The sequence below is a fragment of the Narcine bancroftii genome, chromosome 4 (assembly GCF_036971445.1).
Source record: "Narcine bancroftii isolate sNarBan1 chromosome 4, sNarBan1.hap1, whole genome shotgun sequence".
NCBI lineage: Eukaryota > Metazoa > Chordata > Chondrichthyes > Torpediniformes > Narcinidae > Narcine > Narcine bancroftii.
In genome coordinates, this window is record NC_091472.1 from 272,834,524 (window position 1) to 272,848,760 (window position 14,237).

At 39.3% G+C, this 14,237-nt stretch overlaps 1 protein-coding gene and 1 long non-coding RNA gene across 14 annotated transcripts in view; one reads left to right on the plus strand and one right to left on the minus strand.

Moving 5' to 3' along the window:
* Positions 1–14,237, plus strand: part of gtdc1 (glycosyltransferase-like domain containing 1) — a 406,530-nt gene that overhangs the window by 88,819 nt on the left and 303,474 nt on the right. The gene's annotated exons all lie outside the window — the stretch shown is intronic.
* The window catches only part of LOC138761975 (uncharacterized), a 46,099-nt gene continuing 42,028 nt past the window's right edge, over positions 10,167–14,237 (minus strand). Inside the window, exon 5 of the long non-coding RNA XR_011356674.1 lies at positions 10,167–10,806. This is a non-coding gene — a long non-coding RNA (uncharacterized lncRNA). The remainder of the gene's footprint in view (positions 10,807–14,237) is intronic.

The window sequence follows — 14,237 nt, forward strand, 5'->3', positions numbered from 1 at the left end:
ATGTAAGGCTCCTATACTTGTTCGAATATTTCAATATTATTTCTTAACCAATATGTTATTTTTTCTAATGGAATACATTTATTCATTTAAATTTGGTAGTTTATTCCTTTTAATTTGGTTATGTATTCCATTAATATTTAAAGACATATAGTTCAGCGTAGCCCTTTTATATTTTGTTTATCTTCTCTTTCCGTTTTTCCATCATTACCTTTCCTCCTTTTCCATTTCTGTTTTCTTTTTTTCAACTCTTTATAAGACAACATTCCTACAACATCCAACATTTTCCTTATTCTCCTATTTCTATCTTATTTATCCCCAATCTCCCATTCACCTCCTGAGTTGTCCTTTATCCCTTGTCGGACAACCACATCTCCCCTCTCCATTTGGATTTGCGAATCCACTCGCAAGCGTCAACTGATTTTGCAGTGACCGCTATTTCCCCCCACCCCGCCTCCCCCAGAAAAGATTTCACTTTTCATATGTCACAAAGGTCACTCTTTTAATTCCCTCCTTATTCTCTCTATTCCATTACCTTCCCTTATTAATTCTTGTCTATACTATCTATATTTTCCTCTAAGTACAGATACATTCACGTATGCTCCTTGTCTCTATTCACTCTTATACCTCTTTAACCGCATACATATCAATCGTGATCATTTTTACTCTCATTACCCGTCTTCATCCCTCAGTCTATTTTTGTCTTTACCCACATACATATCAATTGTGATCATTTTAACTCTCATTACCCGTCTTCCTCCCTCAGTCTATTTTTGTAATTGTTCTGCAAATTTTCGTGCTTCTTCTGGATCCGAGAATAGTCTGTTTTGTTGTCCTGGAATAAATATTTTCAATACCGCTGGATGCTTTAGTATAAATTTATACCCTTTCTTCCATAAAATCGCCTTTGCTGTATTGAACTCTTTTCTCTTCTTTAGGAGTTCAAAACTTATATCTGGATAAATGAAGATTTTTTGCCCTTTATACTCCAGTGGTTTGTTGCCCTCTCTTACTTTTTCCATTGTCTTCTCCAGTACCTTTTCTCTTGTAGTATATCTTAGGAATTTTACTACAATAGATCTTGGTTTTTGTTGTGGTTGTGGTTTAGAGGCCAATACTCTATGTGCCCTTTCTATTTCCAATTCTTGCTGTAGTTCTGGACATCCTAGGGTCTTAGGGATCCACTCTTTTATAAACTCCCTCATATTCTTGCCTTCTTCATCTTCCTTAAGGCCCACTATCTTTATGTTATTTCTTCTGTTATGGTTTTCCATTGTATCTATTTTTTGAGCTAGTAGTTCTTGTGTCTCTTTAGTTTTTTTATTAGATTTCTCCAATTTCTTTTTTAAGTCTTCTACCTCCATTTCTGCTGCTACTGCCCGCTCTTCCATCTTGTCCATTTTCTTTCCCATTTCTGTTAAGGTCATCTCCATTTTATTTATTTTCTCTTCTGTGTTGTTTATTCTTTTTCTTAAATCCTTAAATTCCTGTGTTTGCCATTCTTTAAATGATTCCATGTATCCTCTAATAAGAGCAAGTATATCCTTTACCTTGCCTTTCTTTTCTTCTTCTATTTCACCATACTCTTCCTCTTCTTCTTCCTCTGGGTTGGCCATCTGTTGTTTCTTTGTTGCCCTTTCCTCCTCTTCTTTCTTGTTTCTATTGTCTTCTGTGGTCTCTTCTTGCTGCAGGTGTTCTGCAGCTGTCGTTGCCGGCTGTGGAGATCGACTCCCCAGCTGGTCCCCCCTCCCGTCGGTGTGTTTTTTTTCATGCGCGGTTGCGCACTTTTACTTGGCACAGCGAGCCATTTTTGTAGTCCATTATTTACCGACCTGAGGGAGCGGGTTTCTCTCTCCACAGCGGGCCTCTTCGAACAGGTAAGGCCTTCACCTTCTTCCTCCGTTGTCTTCTCTTCCTCTCTTCTTACCGTTGCTTTCGATTTTTCATTTTTTGTCGCCATCTTCTTTCCACCTTTATACTCACTTTTCTTTAACTTTTATTTCTGTGCCCTTGTATTTTCTCTTGTTTTTTCCGACTTTTCTGGAGAGGGCTGGAGTTCACCGTCCGGCCACTACTCCATCGCGTGACTCCTCCCAAAGCACGGGAAATTTTTGAGGCAATAAGTGGGTATTATTTAGTGATTTTAATAATTCTTTACCCTTTTTAATCAGTAGATAGTTTTACACTGTGATTTTTATTTTCATTGATAATATTTGCCAGTTCCTCACTTAGGGTGTTGCCAGTTAGAGGCTTGCCTGCTTTGCCATTGACTTTTGCTGCGCTCTCTGTGTTCTCAGTATGATCAGACCAGGATATGTGTAGCTAGCAGGCTGACTTTTTTTTTTGGGGGGGGGTGGGGGGTGTTGGTATGAAGAAGAAAGTTAAGTTAGTTTATAATTTGTGCATACAATGAAATCTTGTTAATGCACCCCAAAGGTTCAGAACTCTTTGAATTGTGATGTTTATAATCGTTTTTTTTTAACATAGCCACTGTGTTCCAGGAAATTATTGCCATTTTCCTGGAAAGTTAACTGCAGGCATTCTGTGAACAACTGACTAACGAATAGCTTAAATCATGGTGTGCATTGCAAGTCCCGCCTCTTTAATTACCACATTTCCAGTACGCTGTCTAAACTCGCGTAAGGAAATGGAGATTACACGTGTATGAATGACCAATGCCAAGATATTGGACATTCTTCAGATCGGTAGAATTATGCAAATTCTATCTAAAAAACATAACCGATGTTGCATCTTTAAAGAGATGCAAGAATAACCAAGTGCAGCTTACTAAGTAATTCCTGCCTTATTCCTTATCAGAGAATTAAGGCATAATTTCTTTTGTTATGAATGAACATAAACATGCTGAATTTTGAGCTTTGTCATTTTTCTTTCCTGCTAAGAATTTTTTTTCAAGATTTGCATTACAAGATTTGCATTACAAGATTTGCACTCACCTTGCACCCAATTGCTATGCTGAACACAAGAAGATGTACAGACTGATGTAGCCATCATCCATTTCCATGAATGTCATCCATCACCTCCCACTGTCAGAGAGATGTATTTAAACAGGGCTTATTTGTATCTTTGTGCCAGACCTAGTTCTTCTTTCATGGTACTGCTGAAACGTCTCACCATAGGTAATTCTAATTGTATTTATTAGTTAGCCTGGTTTGGCTGAATTTCCTAGTTAAAGTCATAAAGAGAATATTTTTGCAGTGTTTAAATCCATGAATTTTAAGGCAACAAATGGACAATATTTCTGTTCACTTTGATACCAGCATCCAAGGGTGAATTGTAACTTCCTTCAGTGACAGATGACCCGTTGTGCCACATATAAATTTACCTCCAGAAGTGATTTCATTTTGAAATCATGTCATGAGGACTATTATATTTTGTATCAACATCCGTTTTTTTTCAGTTAATGCAGTCGTTTGGGTTAATTCATCCATTCTGGTATTAATGTTGCATCTGAGCTTCTCTCTGACTTCATCTGAATTTCTTTGGATCTATTTCCATTGTTCTCGTGTGCTCACCCAATCTCCCCTACCAGTCACTTCATGAATCTCCTGATCGAGGCCTGTTCTGTATTTGTGCCATCTTTTAGAACCATAGAGCACAACAGGACAGAAAACATGCCATTTGGCTCTTCTTGTCTGTGACAAAACTTCATTCTGCTAGTCCCACAGACCTGGATGAATTCCATTTACTCTGTCTATACCCCTCATAATTTTGTATCAAAACTCCCCTTATTCTTCTATGCTTTAATGAATAAAGTCCTAACCTATTTAACCTTACCCTGTAACTCAGTTTCTGAAGACCCTACAACATCCTAGTAGATCTGCTCTCCACTCTTTCAATCTTATTTATATCCTTCTCGTAGTTAGATGACCAGAACTGCACACAATACTCCAAATTTGGCCTCACCAATGTCTTATACAACCTCAGCATAACATCCCAATTCCTATACTCAATACTTTGATTTATGAAGGCCAAGATACCAAGAGCTTTCTTTATAGCCCTGTCTACCTGTGATGCCACTTTCAGGCAATTATGTATCTGTATTCCCAGATACCTTTTTTCTTGGTGCTCCTCAGTGCCTTACCATTTACTGTGTATGTCTGACCTTGTATGCATTAAATTCCATCTGCTATTTTATGGCCCATTTTTACATTTGGTCTAGATCTCTCTGCATGCTTTAAAAGCTTTCCTCGCTGTTCACAACACCTCCAATCTTAGTATTATCAGCAAACTTGCTGATTCAATTTCCCACATTATCATCCAGATAAATCATAATGGTACTAACACTGATCCCTGAAGCACACCACTAATCACAGGCCTCCTGTCTGAGAAACAATCATCTGCTACCACTCTCTGTCTTCATCCATTCAGCCAATTTCAAATCCAGTTTGCAACCTTACTATGGATAAGTGTCTGAACCTTCTGAACTAACCTCCCATGTGGGACCTTATCAAAGCTTTACTAAAGTCCATGTAGACAACATTCTCAGTCTTTCCTTCATCTACTTACTTGGTAACCTCCTCGAAAAACTCTATAAGATTCATTAAACACGACCTACCGCACACGAAGCTATGCTGACTAACCTTAATCAGTCCTTGGCTGTCCAAATACTTGTAAATCTGATCTCTCAGCGCATCCTCCAATAATTTACCTACTACTGACGTCAGGCTCACTTGTCTGTAATTTCCTGGTTTACGTTTGAAGCCTTTTTTAAACAATGAAACAACATGAGCTACCCTCCAATCCTCTGGCACCTCACCTGTGGCCAAGGACATTTTAAATATTCCTCCAGGGCCCCTGAAATTTCTACACTAGCCTCTTTCAAGGTCTGAGGGAATATCATGTGAGGCCATGGGGATTTATCTACCTTTGTTCGCTGTAAGGCAGCAAGCATCTCCTCCTCTTTAATCTCTATGTTCCATGCCACTACTGCTTGTTTCCCTTCCTTCCTACGCCAGTTTCCTGAGTAATACTGATGCAAAAAAACTATACAAGATTTCCCCCCATCTCATTAGACTTCATACATTGATGATCACTTTGATCTTCTTGGGGACCAATTTTGTCCTTTACTATCCTTTTACTCTGAATATACTTGTAGAACCCCTTTGGGTTTACCTTCACATTATCTGCTAAAGCAACCTCATGTCCTCATTTTGCCTTCTTGATTTCCTTCTTAAGTATTTTCTTACATTTTCTATTTTCTTCCAGTACCTCATTTGCTCCTTGTAGCCTATACCTGCTATAAACCTCTCCCTTTTTCTTAACCAAATTGCCAATATCCCTTGAAAACCAGTAAAGGTGTGTCTTCTGATCTTCCATCTGGATTCTTGGTGACTCTCCTGTATGGAAGATCTTTAAATTTGCTCCTCTCCAAAAAAAGGAAGCCTTCTCTATTAACTTTATCAACAAACCTTTTCATTACTTTAAATAAGTCTTCTATTTCCTCTCTGCTGTCTTTACTCAGGAAAAGAAGAAATCCCATTTTATTCCTATTTCATTGATGGTCAGACCCTTTTAGCAGAATCAGGATTTTTTGTCGTGAACAAGTCATGAAATTTGATGTTTTGAGGCAACATCACAGTGCAGTCATACTTAATATAATCATGTAATGACATTACTATAAAAAATAACAATAATTGTGGACGAAAAGTAAAGCAGTGTCTTTGCTTCATTAATTATTCAGCAATCTGATGACAGTGGAGAAGAAGCTCTCCTTGTGCTGTTGAGTGCTCATCTTTAGACCCTGGTATTGTCTTTGTAAAGCCCACTGTACCCTCTCCAGTGCCCGTATAATCAATAATAGAACTCTGCATTTGTGTGGTCTAAATATAATACAGGGTTATTATAATTCGCAAATTTTCACATTTTGTTTAACTAGAAATACGCTCTCGAGCTTATTTTTATTTTTTTAATGACTTTTTAAGTCAATGATGTGAATTTTATGATTGGTGTATTTGTATTTTGAGATTTTTTTTTCTTTTCCCCTCCTAAACTCCTACCTGCCAAATAATAAATAATTTCCATGTTTTTCCAATCAATAACTCCTGAATGAACTTCGCTCTACTAAAATTATTTTGCTTTTGCTCTGTGGAAACTGATCTCTCTTTGTAACTCTGCGCTTCTGTGCCATATTGTTGCGTGGGAAGGGAAACGTTCAGTGGATTCAAAAACCAATGAGTGTGGACACAGGCTAAACACAGGATAGATCTTTATAAAACACATGTAAGGGCATCGCAACAGGGATAACACACATGAGTACTCTCAATCACAGAAACACAGTATAATCAGTCACATTGGACTTAACACTACCGATACTAGCTAACTGCTTACATTCCTCCTACACAGTGTAACCCAATCACATTGGACTTAACACTACTGATACTAGCAATTGCTTACACTCATACATACACAGTGTGACCCAAACAAATCGGACTTAACACCACTGATACTAGCAACTGCTTGCACTCATGCAAACACAGTACAACCCAATCACGTTGGACTTAACACTACTGATACGAGCAACTGTGTACAAACTTAAAACAACCAAGTGTTACAATATACTACCTGCCGTTCCTTCTCTAAAATGGGCATGGTTCCAATGCTATCTAACAGCCCCAATCCCTGTGTAGTGCACACCTTCCCAAAGACCCCTCCAGTGATGTCCACAGTTTGCGACCTGCAGTCGAACAGGGTTTGCCTCAGGATGGAAGAGCAAAGAGGAAGAGTTACTGCATGTGGTGGACTTTACAGTGCAATAAATTGGAGGGTCCTGCCCAGGTAATCACTAGGTAATTAAAGGGGCCATTGCTCGGGTGTGCACTAATGGGTGGATGGAGTCCAACCTCCAACTAGGTTCCAGACAGAGAGGTAATGTGACCTCTACAATCCACATTTCCAGATGGAGAGGTCACATGACCCTGGAAAATCCACACTCCCACCAGGTTCCAGGTTGAGTGGTCACATGATCCTCCACAATCCACACTACACATTTGATTTGTTATTTGTTTAGGATAGGTTGTTTCGCGAGTTACTTGCAAAACAAACTTTCTCAATGCACCTAGGTAAATAACGCAGCAAATTGAAAAACTTAAAATGCACTTGCTTCATATTTTCTTTGTTGAACTTAATTTGCCAATGATTTGTTCATCCTGCAGGTGTGTTGCTGTTGAACCTCGGTTCTTATTTCAGCCTTGATAGATAATGGAAAGGGTTCAAGTTTCAACGTTCCTTTCATAGTCACAAAATAATACATTAAAGATGTAACATGCATGATATACTTTGACTTTTGCCTGCCATAAGCAGGTAAAGAGTCTCCATTAGTATTGCCTGGCCCCCCCTTGCAGTAAGAGAAAAAGAGAAGCAACCTCAGAGTCACTGAGAGTCGATGGATTTGTCTCCAGAGCTATCACAGCCTCTGCAGCCGCACAGACTCCTGCTCAATTTGTCAACAACCCAAGGCCCAGATCTATACTTTTGACACAATAATCAGTGCCCAAGACCCTTCTAGAGCCCTTTTTGCTCTCAGCACCTTCTCAGATACTGACTCTTTTACTTGGTTCCCATGAGCTAGTGTCTATCAGCCAAGGTGGGTACCCTGACCCTAACTTGCCTGCAGACTATGTGGGTCTGTCAGCCATAGAACTCCTTGCTGGTCTGCTGCTGTGGTCACCATCCTGTAGGATCATCTCCTCTGCTTCTTCTGCTCATTGGGGGGAGGGGGGTGGTGCTCTTCCTGTTTATGGGGACCACTGTTCCCCTGGAGTCTCCAATCCCTCGTGGCCACTGCTAAGCACAGGTGCCACCCTGGTTGGGTACAGACCTTGCAGTTGCAGGATTTTAAGTACAAACATCGTCAGTTCTTTGAGCAGGCAGTTTAAAGCCTGTACAGAGCAACTGGTATTAGAACCAGGGAGTTGAAACCTTCGGAGCATCACTGTGTCTCCACCCTCTGAGAACTGCAACAGCAGCAACACTGCTGTTCGAGCAACTCCAGCAGTGCCACCATTAAAAAAAAGTCACTAAAACTGAAAATAGTCTAGTAATTTATTTTGAATTTCTCTTCAAGTGTGTGCTTTAACTGAAGTCCATCAACTTCAGATAAAATCTGAATTGTCATAGCACAAGAGACTTGATTCATGAGGTCCTTATTTTCCATATTACGATTCCCATAATAATACTACAGTCCATCAGTTGCACTTCAGATGCCATTGAATTGCTTATCTGGATCACCAAAATGTAGAGGAATAATTAACTGGGTAACTTGTTGAAAACTTTTAAAATCAGAGTATGTATTATTTTTAGGTAATGACTAACCAATCACATAATGCTATATACTGTTCCTCTTTCACAATGGTTTAGAAATCCTACGAAATAGAAATGTTAAAGCTTAAATGGAAATTATTTTCAGATTATTGATTATGGGTATTTTTATGTGTAAACAGAATTCAATACTTGAATTGCAGAATAATTTTTATATAGAGTAATGGGTACCTAGAATACAGCACTGGGTTGGTGGTAGAGGCTGATACAATTGGGATAGTTAAAAAAAACTTGGATAGGAAATGACATAAATTAGGGTTATGGACTGTGAGGGAGGGAAGGGTTAGATTGATTGTGGAGTAGGTTGATATTCGTTACCACAACATTGTGGATTGAAGGGCTTCTACTGTGCTAAACTGCCCTATGTTCTGTCACAACACTTCTTCAGTTTTTGTTTTTATTATGTTCACATCTCATATTTCTGTGCTCTGAAGATATAGATAACATTTATTTATGCGATTATACCCTTTCGAACAGGACCAGTACAAGGATGGCAGATGATGGAATCTTGAACAAATAGTGAGAACCTGGAAGGACTCCATGGTTTCAGGACACTTGTCTTGACAAAAGGATCCCAATAAGAAATGTTGATTGCGCATTTTTCTTCATGAATGCTACCTGATTTGCTGAAACCCCCCCCCCCCACTCCCAGCTCCTCATGATAACCTTGAATTGCTTGTATTTCTTAATCCTAAACTTTTTGACTGTCCCTTTTCCAAAGGCTCCATCTGAGATACTCAGCTGACATACTCGGGCAATCTTCAAATGATTAGTTCCAATTGTTCATCCTATCATTGAACAATTGCATAGTTAGTTTATATGGGAAATTTTAGTTTAAAACTAATCAACAGAGTGTATTTTGAATCTATCAGTGATTGAACTAAAACCTACTTACTCAGAAACAAAGTCTCAATATTTTATGAAAGATTATGGTCTAGAATGATCCCTGTGTTTTCTTTTTAATTCTACTTTAACTGGAGTAAGTCACGCTCATGAGCATTACAAGGTGAAATTTGGACAAACTGTGAAATTGAATCAGACATTTTAGTGCATGATCTGTGTACATTTTCTGGTACCAGCCATGTGACTGATGGTGGTGTTATTTTGTGTAATGCTATTAAATCCCACAATGACATAAGTTGGAGAACATGGACCAACCTTTAGTCATTATAGAACAGTGTCAGTAGAATAGGGAGCACTATTTTTATTTATATATTGTAAGGTGGTTATATGAGAATGTTTGTCGCAAAACAACATATTTCATTACTTGTTCATGACAATAAACTCTGATTCTGAGGGAATAATGAGCCCCAAAGAAAGGAAAATAAATTGTGCATGTCTCAGGAATTCCTTGAGTAGCTTCATGTAGTCCTTAATAATATTAATTTCATAATTGGACAGATCACTTTTTTCTATTCACAGCTGTTCTGAGCACACAATTCAACTTGATGAAGTGTGCTATTGCAGATATCTGGTTTTATAATTCTTGGAGTAAATTAGTAATTGGACCAGCATAAATGTGGCTATTTGATGCAGGAGCCTATAGATTGGGATATCACAGGAGTAGGAGCCTTCCTGACCTATTGGCCAGAGATAATGTCACCATCAAGATGGCCCTGGAGCTGTAGACTATGATAGCCTTCCCTTGTTTATTGATGGCTGTGGTATGGTGCTTGGGCCAGAGAATTGCGGAGAAGTCATTGTTGGAAGCAACAGAGAGTGAGAGAATAGGATTCAGGGATGGGCTGGAAGGGGATGAAGAAATTAATGGAGTTGGGCAAGGAAAGGTAATGATTAAGAATCCTTAGAAGATTATCTATTTCAAATGGGCAGTTACAGTATATGCTTTCAGTTTGACCAATTATGAGTGTTAAGTTTTTACAGCAGATCCTGGTGTCCAATTATCTTGGACCTTCATATAAATACAGCAAGATCCTGTTTTGTTAAGACCATGTGGTAATCTGTGTGTAGCAGCCTTTCCATTTTAAGTGACCTTTACATGTCACTTACAATCATCATGTATTTTGTAAAGGCAAGTCATCATTGAACCAGGCATCTTTGGTCAGACAGGAAATCCCACTGATAGATCAAATTGCTTCACTCATAGTTTTGCAGGCCCCCCCTATCCTGATTATAATACATGATGAATCCCTGGTCCAGTTACGTACATGTCTTGCCACAAAACTGTATTCTTTGATATGCAGTATCTCACTATGTGAACTTAAGACTTCCATGCCAAATACACTTTGCTGTGAGGGTCTTCACTCTGCAGATCTAAAGGTGAATCTAACATAGGACATGGGCACTCCTTTCTGCTTTGATGCATTATGTGCAAAGTAGCCACCTCCTTGCAGACTCTTTATAATGGTAGTGGTCAATTAGGTTCTTGGGTCCTCTAGCATGAGTAGTTCATGTTATTCCTTCTGTGGAATGTAGGAGCTTCTAGTTTCTCATTTGTTATCCTTTTCTCCTCTATAGCAACCAAACAAAAATAGAGGTGTATGAAGTGAACTGTAGTGAAAGGAAGAAAACAGTCAAAGTACATTGGTCACTTAAAAGATGGCACTGATGATGTAATAATTCAAAATAGTAAACTTCTAAAATACTCTGATAAAAGACATTTAAAAAATCCCATAATAAATACTCACAGAACTGTGAGGAGAGAGACATTTGTAATTATCTCTATCACTAGGGAAAAAGAAACAGAGGACAAAGAACAGGGCAAGTGATTGGGACAGAAAGCTCATATATCCCCTGGTCCTGATAACCTGCACTCCTGGACCTGAAAGGCAGAGATGTCGAGTGTATTGGTTGTAAGCTACCAAAATTATTGCATATTGAGAGGCCCCAGATGCTTAGAAAACCACATGTGTAATAACTATTCAAGAGAGGACTGATGGCAGGAAATCAAAGACCAGCTAGTTTAACATTTTCCATTGAGTTAGAATAGATATTTAGAGTCCAGCAGAGCGAACATGGTTTTGAGAAAAATAAATGATATTTAATAATTTTTCTGGAGTTTTCTGAGGATGTAATAAGCAGAGTATATAAAATGGAGCCAATACAGTGTATTTGGATTTTCAGAAGCCATTCAATAAGGTGCCCTGCAAAATATTATTGTACAAAAGTTAACAAGGTGGGGTTGATATATTAACATGAATGGGGTGGGGACAAGCTCGTAAATAGAAAACTGAGAACTGATGAAAGAAATTTGCAGATTGTCAACAATACATGAGACACTGTCGTCTTCACTATTTACAACCTATATTAATGATTTGGATGAAGGGATGTGTTTGCTGCAGAGATTTGCTGATAGATAAGCTGTGAGGCAAACACAAAGAACATTCAGCAGAAAATAGGGTAAGTAGTGGAGAAGAAATGAGCAGATAGAGTAGAATGTGGGAAAATATGAGGTTGATTTCTTGGAATGATAAATTTAAATTTAGACATACAGCACAGAACAGGCCATTTCAACCCACAAGCCTGTGCCACCCATTTACACCCAAATAGCCTACGACCACAGAACACAGCACAGAAGACAGGCTATTCAGCCCTTCTAGTCTGTGCTAAAAGCATCATACTGCTAGTCCCACTGACCTGCACTAATTCCATAACCTCCCAGTCCTCTCCCATCCATGTATCTATCCAATTTAATTTTAAAACTTAAGTGAGCCAGCATTTACCACTCAGACGCAGGATAACATATAAAATTCTGACAGACAGTGTGGGATTTGAACCTCAGTTCAAATTGCTGATGCTGTATGGGGTTGTGCTAACTGCTAAGCTAACTGTGCCACCCACGATTGGGTGTGTGTGCAAAGAGAGGTTAATCAGTTTGTACCTGCACTCATTGCACTTTCATTGAATAAGAAGTCATCATTAAAATAATTTGAAGGGAATTAGCAAGCTGGACATTGAATGAATGTTTGTCCAAATGGGTTGCATTTAGAAATGGGTATAGTTTCAGAATAAGGGCCACCCACTTAAGATGAATGTGAGCAAGAGTTTTGATTCAGAGGCTGGTGCAGATAAACGGTAGAGTCATTGCATATATTCAAGAGTAGTTGGCAGACTTTTTGCTACATGTGAGATGAGTAGTGTGGCAATACATTGTTGGGGCTAAAAATCATCCATGCTCTTATTGAATTCTCTGGGTACTGATTGGCTTATTAATCTTTCCGATATTGTTATGATAAGTTTTGCTGCATTGCCTATCATGGGGAGTGTGGACTGAACCCATATTTAATTATTGAGAGCTTTGCAAATTAGTTGAGGCTGTGTCAGGATCAGTCTGGGTTCTTTTCTGTTTTAGCCCTACATTTTGGTGAACTTAACTTTTGTTTTTGAATGGGGATAAATATGCTCACCACTTATATAGTAGATCACTAAAAAAATCTAAAATCCGATTTCCAGGCAAATAATCCAAGTCATGTGTTCAAAGGAATTTGAATGGGCAAATATGGTAACAAGGGTAGCAGTGGAAAAGAAGTTATTGACGTGGACTGAAAGTTGAATGAAAAACAGTAATGTGGGTTAAAGTTACAAATTGTATCGCACCAACTAATCTGCCCTGGCCCCATTCTCCTTGCCCCCAGCCCCCAATGCAACATAACAAAGACAGAGTTCCCCTTGTTCAGACCTACACCCCACCAGCCTCCACCTCCAACATATTATTCAATTTCCACCACCTACAACAGGATTTTACTGCCAGACATAGAAACATAGAAAATAGGTGTAGGAGTAGGTCATTTGGCCCTTCAACCCTACACTGCCATTCATTTTGATCATGGCTGATCATCCACTCAGTACCCTGTTCCAGCTCTCTCTCCAAATCCCCTGATCCCCCTAATCACAAGTACTAAATCTAACTCTCTCTTAAATATAGCTATGGAACTGGCCTCAATTACTTCCTGTGGCAGAGAATTCCATAAATTCACCACCCTCTGAGTGAAAAAATTCTTCCTCATCTCAGTCCTAAAGGACTTTCCCTTTTTCCTTAAACTGTGACCCCTGGTTCTAGACTTGCTCAACATTGGGAACAATCTTCCTGCATCTAGCCTGTCCAATCCCTTAAGAATTTTGAATGTTTCTATTAAATCTCCTTTTAATCGTCCAAACTCCAGCGAGTACAAGGCCAGTCGTTCTAGCCTTTCTTCCTATGCAAGTCCCTCCATTCCTGGTATCAATCTGGTAAACCTTTTCTGCACTCTCTCCATGGCAATGATGTCCTTCCTCAGATAAGGAGACCAAAACTGAACACAATACTCCAGGTGAGGTCTCACCAAGGCCCTATACAACTGCATCAATACCTCTCTGCTCCTGAACTCAAATCCTCTTGATATGAACGCCAACATATCATTCGCCTTTTTTACTGCTTGCTGCACCTGCCTGCCCACTTTTAATGACACCTTTCCCCTCCCCTTTCTGCTTTCTTTTGGGACCACTCTCTCATACACTCATCTCTTCCCAACAATTGCTAGACTTGTGCTCACTCCTCTTCTTTCCCCACTAGACAGGGCCCCAAACAGTCCTTCCAAGTGAAGCAACACTTCATCAAGGAGGCTGGACACACCATGAGAGATTGTTTTGTTAAGCACCTTTGATTTATATGCTATGGCAGCAAGGACATCCCAGTGGAGAACCATTTTAATTCTACATACCATTATCATACTAACTTACTGTCCATAGCCTAATGTACTGCCAAAATGAGGCCTTCAGCCAAGTGGAGAAACCACACCTGTGTTCCATCTTGACTCTCTCCAACTAGATGGCGTTAATACCGACTTTTCTAATTTTTATTAAGCCCCTCCAGCCACACCACTGATCTCTCTCTTTCCCATCCCTCTGTCTCCTTTCCTCCAGCTCCCTACCTTCTTCCCTTCCTTCTGTTAGAGCGCTACCCA